This window comes from Bos javanicus, chromosome X (genome assembly GCF_032452875.1).
Source record: "Bos javanicus breed banteng chromosome X, ARS-OSU_banteng_1.0, whole genome shotgun sequence".
Taxonomy (NCBI): Eukaryota; Metazoa; Chordata; class Mammalia; order Artiodactyla; family Bovidae; genus Bos; species Bos javanicus.
This window is the reverse complement of record NC_083897.1, coordinates 102,081,974-102,090,179: the sequence shown is the minus strand read 5'-3', so window position 1 is coordinate 102,090,179 and position 8,206 is coordinate 102,081,974.

The following is an 8,206-nucleotide window of genomic DNA, read 5'->3' as shown; positions in this document are numbered from 1 at the left end:
CTATGAGGGTGTTTTTGGATGAGATTAGCATTCGAATCTGTGGACTCAGTAAAGCAGATTGCTCTTTTCCAATGTAAGTGGGCATCGTGCAATCCACTGGCCTAAATAGAACAAAAGGTGGAGGAAGGAGGGAGGGATTTGCCCCTCTTGTTTCCTGCCTGCCTGCTTGACTTTAAACATCTCATCTGATCTTTACCAGCCCTCAGGCTGGAATTTAAATCATTGATTGATTCTTCTGGTTCTCAGGCTTTCCGATTTGGACAGAATCATATTTTTTGGCTTTCCCGGGTTGCCATCTTGCAAATGGCAGATCAGATTGTGGGACTTCTCACCCTTCACAATGGTGTAAGCCAATTCCTCATCATCTATGTATTTCCATCCTACTGGTTCTGTTTCTCTGGAAAACCCTAAATGATACACCAGGCTTCTACCCACTGGATACCAGTAGCACCACCACTGCTCTCCCCTTCCCCACCATTTGCATGCAACAAACAAAAGTGTCTCTAGACATTGCCAAATGTCCCCTGGTGGGGGCAGGGGGGGACCAGCCCCTGTTGAGAACCATTGGTCTAGATGAAAGCGCCTTGTACTGATTGAATTAGATGTCTAACAAGTCTCTAACGTAATTCTTTTCCTATCCAACTGAGACAAATCAGGGGCAATTTGAGCAAATAAAGCCTATGCATTTGAAAAGCTCATTTCTAAGATGAATAAAGGTGCTGCCAGACATGAATACATGATGATGAAAAGGCAAATGATAAATTGTATCCATTAAGATCACACACATTCACTTCAAAGATCTTGACTTCAGTGGTCCTGGGTTGACCTCATCAGACTTGCTCATTAAAATCAGTGCATCTGAAAATGAAAGGGAAATCATTACTGGCAATTATAGAGATGATTATCTTTAATAAATGCTTCTATATCTACAAGTTGGCGGGGAGAAGAAAAATTGACCATGATAAAGGAAAAAAAGAAAGACCCTTGAAAATCTGGAGGCCCTCCCAAGAGGCATATCTCTTTAGCTGATAAACACTTCTGTTAATTCAAAAATGCTTGAAAATTTTGCATATTCAAAATTATTCCATCAAAACAGGTAGTTGCCATATTGTTCATCTCTGGCTATCTTATCCTAGAGAGTTCATTTCTTCACTTTGAGAAACAATTGCTACTGCTAACTACTATTTGGAGCTTCCCTGGTGGCTCAGTGGTGAAAAATCTGCCTACCAGTGCAGGAGATGAGAGTTTGATCTCTGGGTCAGGAAGAGCCCCTGGAGAAGGGAATGGCTACCCACTCCAGTATTCTTGCCTGGAGAATCCCATGGACAGAAGAGCCTGGAGATAGCGAAGGAGTCAGAGATGACTTAGCAACTAAACAACAACACAGCAAGCTACTATTTGGAAGTTCATTAAGAATTGATCTCTATGGGAGAGATATGCAAGATGTATTCATAGCACATTTTTCCTGATTCAAGAAATTTTTCCCTTTAGTGAAGTTAGAAAAAAAAATCACTTTTTCTAGGAATTTATTAAGTGCAATGGATTAATGGATTCAAAATATGGATTAAATGAATGTATACTTTGAATGCACACTGTTTTAGGGAATTATTGACCAAATATTAGAATAAACTCTTTTATCCTTGCTTTCTTTAAAAAGTAAAACATTGAGTGAAAGCTTTGGAAATCCAAGAGATAATCAGTCAAAGGGATTTTCAGTAAAGTCCCTTAATTTCCTACTCATGGTAATAATCAGGTATAGGACTTCTATTTCCAGCAACATGATGTATATAGTAGATGCCCTGAAAATTTTTCCAATACAAAACAGCTAAAAATGCTAGATAAAATATAACAGACATCACATAATGCAAAACAAAAGAAGGCTGACACAAAAGGTCACAGATAGAATGATACTATTTATATGAAATATAAGCAATAGGTAAATCCATAAATACAGAAGGCAGCATAGCAATTGCCAGGGCCTGAGGGGTGCAAAACAGGGAATTAACTGCTGGATGGGTTCAGGGTTTCCCTTGGGAGTGATAAAAATTTGTAGAAATAGACAGAGGTGGTGATTGCACAACACTGTGAATGTACTAGATATCACTAAACTGTACACTTCAAAATGGTTAATTTCAGGTTATATGGAATTTCTCTCAATACAAAACAGAGAGAGATGTAACAAACATCTTTTTACATGTGTGGCCAGGTTAATAATAAAGTGGTAGAAATTATGAAGGGCTAAAGAGGCAGATGGAAATGCAAGTGACCATATGAAACTATAGCTCTAGTGGGGCTATATGATTTTCCTAATGAAGGGAATTGACTTTTAAGGGCAGCACAGGGCAGGAGGCAGTGCTTTGGATACATGCTGCATCAGGTGAGACCACTGGAGGAAGCCACAACACTGAAAAGAATGGTTCAATGAAAGGGTTCATTGGAAACAAGCCACCTGCATGAAAGGTAGAAGAAGAACTTATCTCAGCTTGGGGTGTGAATGTGGGTAAAAAAGTTTCTTTCTGAAAAAACTGTAACAGCAGGTTGCAGTTACAATGAATGCTAGAAATGATGGGGAAAAGTAACAATTGAACACATATAATTAAAAGGGATATTTAGCACATTAAACAATTACATAAAATTAAACAGAATGGTGAAAATATAAGAAATTGAAATGAAAATAATTGGTTAATGTCTTGAAATTAAAGAATGAAAATACTATAAAGGTGATTTTTAATATTAAAGATCATATAAAATGAAGAGATAATCAAAAGGAAGAATTTTTAAAGGAATAAATCTTAGAGTCAAAGACCAGAAAATGGTGTACTAATCCATAAAAAATAATTTAAAGTAGGCTAAGCAGAGTAAGGGGGCTTCCCAGGTGGCTCAGTGGTAAAGACTCTACCTGCCAATGCAATAGATGCCAATTCGATCCCTGGGTGAGGAAGATCCCTTGGAGAAGGAAATGGCAATCTACCCCAGTATTCTCGTCTGGGGGCTCTCATGGATCAAGGAGCCTAGTGGGCTACAGTCCATGGATGTCACAAAAAAGTTGGTCACAACTAAAGAACAACAGTAAAACAAAATAAAGAGTGTACAAAACCAGAAATGCCAAGGTACAAATAATTCTAAAATAAAGGATATATATACTCCATTACTGTGAGCAAAAATAACAGCCTCACAAGCAATAACAAAGTGATGGAGACTTCCTAACTGGGAGTGGCCATACCCCAGAGGGGGAACTGGTAGAGGCCCTCAATGTCAGAGGGACATTGGTGGCAAAGACCAAATTCCAAAGGTCACAGACATACCTTTGGTTATTTATAAGATGACTTGACATCCAAGTCACTTCCTCAGTAAAAACACACACAGACTGGGAGGCAGGAGATAGATGGGCCCCAGACTGAACAGTTTCTCCCCTGTGGACAGAAACTCCATGATAGTAGAAACTCCATAAAAGCAGGATGATGGAGGAGGCTGGACCCTGTCCAGTAAGAGATAAAAGGCCACATATTCCTCATTCTCGAAGTTAAGAAGACCTCCCCAACTACGCGTGCACAGAAAGGCTCCTTGGAGGTCAATAAAGGAAGAGGAGTAGTCACCTCATAACGAATGATGTCAGTTGCCCATAGACCCCTTCGCTGGAGTCCATCTTGGCTAAGAGATGAGCATGCACATGTAGGACATACCAAATATGGACTCAGAAGCAAGCAAATGAAAATGATCAGCCAAAACAAACCTGGAAGAAATATCCCCAAAACGTGATTCAAACCACCATGAGGGCACAACCCTTCCTCTGAATCTGCCCATGTGTTGTATCTACCTACACACACTGTACTCTTTTCTCCCCCTAATAAATACTTGCTTCACTACTTTTCATCTTTGTGGGAATTCTTTTCTGCAAAGCCACAGGGCCAGGGCCTTGTCACAGACTACTGGTCTAGTGGCTAGGATTTGGTGCTCTCACCTCGACAACCTGATCTCAGTCTCTAGCTGGGGACTGAAATCCCGCTTCAAACCACTGTAGGCCAAGGGCCACTCGAGATCAAGAGTACCACGGATAGGGGCTTTTCCAACATCACACAACTGATAAATGACATATGCCTGGGCAAAACTGTTACTTCAAAACTGGGGACAAAGGATGTGCTAGGAGGATTTGAGGCAAGGCACCTGAAGGGTCTGATACAATGTTTTGGTCAAGTAGAAGAAGGATCCAGAAGCAGTTGCCTCATGATAAGCAACAAGCTTTCAAGTGAATCTTCAGTTGAATTTAATGCTCTTTCCATTAGCCTATAGCACTTCTGGCCTCATCTCAGTGACAGCTTCAGTGGGCAGGCAGTTCTTCTTCTTCTTTTTTTTTAAAATTATTTTGTTATTATTATTTTTTTTACTTTACAATATTGTATTGGTTTTGCCATACATCAATATGCATCCACCACGGGTCCTTGAGGGGCTTCCCAGGTGGCTCAGACAGTAAAAAAATTGGCCTGCAATGCAGGAGACCAGGGTTCGATCCCTGGGTTGGGAAAATCCATTGGAGAAGGGAATGGCAACCCACTCCAGTATTCTTGACTGGAGAATTCCATGGACAGAGTCTGGTGGGCTACAGTCCATGGGGTTGCAGAGAGTTGAACACAACTGAGCGATTAACACTTTTACTTTCTGGTGTATAGCAAAGTGACTCCGAGATATATATATATATATATATATATATATATATATATATATATTCTTTTCGATTGTGTTTATCACAAGATATAGAATATAGTTCCCTGTGTTATACAGCAGGACCTTGTTGCTTATCCATTCTATATATAATAGTTTACATCCAGGCGATTGTTTTACTAACACACCATGTAACCAACCCCAGCTGAGACTCTAGCTGGTGTCTTCAGGTTTCTTCCTTCCCATGGTCCCTACTTTCCTCTCATATTTGCACATATTTGCACATTTCCTCTCATATTGTAACTGCAGTGATCTGCTCTTTGCATAATGACTTGATAATTCAGTCTCAAGTGTTACTGCAATGGGACTCCTTCAATCCTCCATGGCCTAGACTGGCTCAGTCCCAGCCTGGGTCAAGAATAAGGTGTCACATTTGTACAACCCTGCTAAAGTTACAGAACATTTTCACATGACATTTCTTGTTTAACCTTCACATCAGCCCTGGAGGAATCAGTTTCAAATAGTAAAAGTGACAGCTGCATTCCAGAGGTAGCACAGCTACCAAGCCATAAAATATTACGATTTCTAACAATGTTCTTTCCTATTAGATTCTACATTTTCTTTACAACAATTTGGAAAAATAGCTGTTAGGCCCAAATAACTTTCTTCTTACAAATTAAAGGTAGGACATTGCAATGACCATTTTCTGTCACAGTTGTCATTATTCTTGAGTAAGCAACTGAAATTCAATTCTATCTACCTTACGAAACAAAGAATGTGTTGGAAAGATACAGGTTGGTTAACAGAATCAGTGGGAAGACTTACGAACTAGGCTAATAAATAAATAGGAATCAAAGTTATAGGGTTGGCTAGGTTATGTTTAAGCAGCTTAAATCAATAAAGTCTTATTTCTTACTCAATCCACATATCCATTCTGAGTTGACAAAGGATCTATGCTCAACATAGTCCCTCAGGGTCCTAGGCTGATAAGGCAGCCACTATCTCAAACCTTGCCAGTAGTCACACCAGAAGGAAAAGATAGCTCTAGTGGGTTGTGTTTGAGCATTCTTTGTGTTGGAGAAGACTCTTGAGAGTCCCTTGGACTGCAAGGAGATCCAACCAGTCCATTCTGAAGGAGATCAGCCCTGGGTGTTCTTTGGAAGGAATGATTCTAAGGCTGAAACTCCAGTACTTTGGCCACCTCATGCGAAGAGTTGACTCATTGGAAAAGACTCTGATGTTGGGAGGGATTGGGGGCAGAAGGAGAAGGGGATGACAGAGGGTGAGATGGCTGGATGGCGTCACTGACTCGACGGACGTGAGTCTGAGTGAACTCCGGGAGTTGGTGATGGACAGAGATACCTGGAGTGCTGCAATTCATGGGGTCACAAAGAGTCGGACATGACTGAGTGACTGAACTGAACTGAAGTGGGTTGTGTGTGTGTGTGCTTTGTTCCTTGGTCATGTCTGACTCTTTGCAACCCCATGGACTGTAGCCTGCCTGGCTCCTCTGTCCATGGGATTCTCCAGGCAAGAATACTAGAGTGGGTTGCCATGCCCTCCTCCAGGGGATCTTCTCAACACAGGAATTGAACCTATATCTCCTGCATTGGCAGGTGGATTCTTTACTAGGAGCCACCACTCGACCAATTAAACTCTCAGTCCTGAAGGAACACTCTTCACTTCCACCCCAGTTCATTGGCCATAGCTAGCCACATGGCTCCACCCAACCACAAGGCAGCCAGAAAATGAAATTGAACCATGTTTCCAGAGGAAGGAAAGAACTGGAAGTCAATGACAAATAGTACTCAGGACTGACACAGTCGTGCAGAAGGAAAATTCACTGGTTAGCATGTCAACCCTGGGCACTGTTGGCCACCACTAGCAATGGCAGAATAAAGCCTAAACTCTCCTTATCATTCATTCTGATTTCCGAACTCCAAATGCATTCTGAATTCAAAGTCCATATCAGTTGACTGGGCTTGGGTCACATAACCATGCTCTAGTTGTCAAGACCTGTCTCCCACCATGTCGTTGTGTGAATTCAATAGTAGATTCCCCAAATTCAAGAAGGAAGTTTAGATCCTGGACAATCAAAAGGGAGAAAAATGTATACTGAGCAACAAATTTCCAGTATGCTTACCTTGCAGAAGAAAATTTTTAAAAATATATAAATGACCTTATTTGAAGTGTCTTTTCTATTTGTTCTCTGATTCATTTGGAAATCAGTGCTACATGGGACATTCACTCATATCCACATCCATATATTCATTTAGGCAACAATGTTCACAGAGAGCTCATCTATTTCCAGGCATTCTGAACACACCCAGATGAATAAGACATGGTCCTCTGGAAGCTTATGTTCCAATAATAAGATAGACACTAAATAAATAATACTGAAACTAACACAACATTGTAAGTCAACTATACTCCAACAAATTTTTTTTATAAAAAGAAAATATTTTCTCCCATTCTGCATGTTGTCTTTTCATTTTGTTTATTGTTACTTCTACTGTACAGCAAATTTTTAATTTGATTATCTCTCATTTATTTTTGCTTTCATCATTTGAATTTTTGGTGTCACATCTTAAAAATCATCCTCTAGACCCATGTCAAAGTTTTTCTCCTATATCTTCTTCTAGAAGTTTTATGGCTACAGTTCCAATTACGTCCTTAATCTACTTCAGGTTTTTTTAAAGTGATATAAGAGAAAGCTCTAATTTTATTATTTTGCATGTGAATATTCAGATGGTAAAGGATCTGCCTGCAACACGGGAGACCTGGGTTTGATCCTTGGGTAGAAGATCCCGTGGATAAAGGCATGGGAACGCACTCCTGTATTCTTGCCTGGAGAATCCCCATGGACAGAGGAGCCTGGTGGGCTACATCCATGGGGGTCACAAAGAATTGGACATGGCTGAGCAATGAAGCACACGTGCACATTTAGTTTTCCAATGCTTTCAGTTAAAGACTGCCTTTCCCCCACTGTGTGTTTTTGGCTTTTTTAAAATATTACTTGATAATAAAATGTGATAACTGCAATACAGTGTGATGTCTTTATATAGAGATTAATGTTAAAGAGTGGTGTTGGCACAAAGTAGAGAGTAATTAACTTTAATGAAGGAGGGACTGCATGGTCAGAGATGGTCATTCTGGGAAGATACTCTACAAGTGAGATGCTGCCTTGGAGATAGATGATTACAGTAGTATATCAGGGGCATAGATGAGCAGATAGAGCTGGGGCTAGAATCCAGGCTGCCAGATTTAACAAATAAAAAAATAGGATGTCCAGTTAAATGTAAATTTCAAATGAACAATAAATACCTTTTTGTGTGTATGTTCCATACAATATTGGGGACATCTTTACACTAAAAATTATACTAAAAATTGTTTGAGTAAGACAGATTAAACTGTGTGTCTGTATTGTATCTGGCCACCCTAACTGGAATGCTTTCTTATTCACGCTTTAGGATACATTTCAAATGTCCTGAACCCCTTGGTTTGCCCGAATACCTTCTTCTGGGCCCTTCTGGACTCACACATGTGC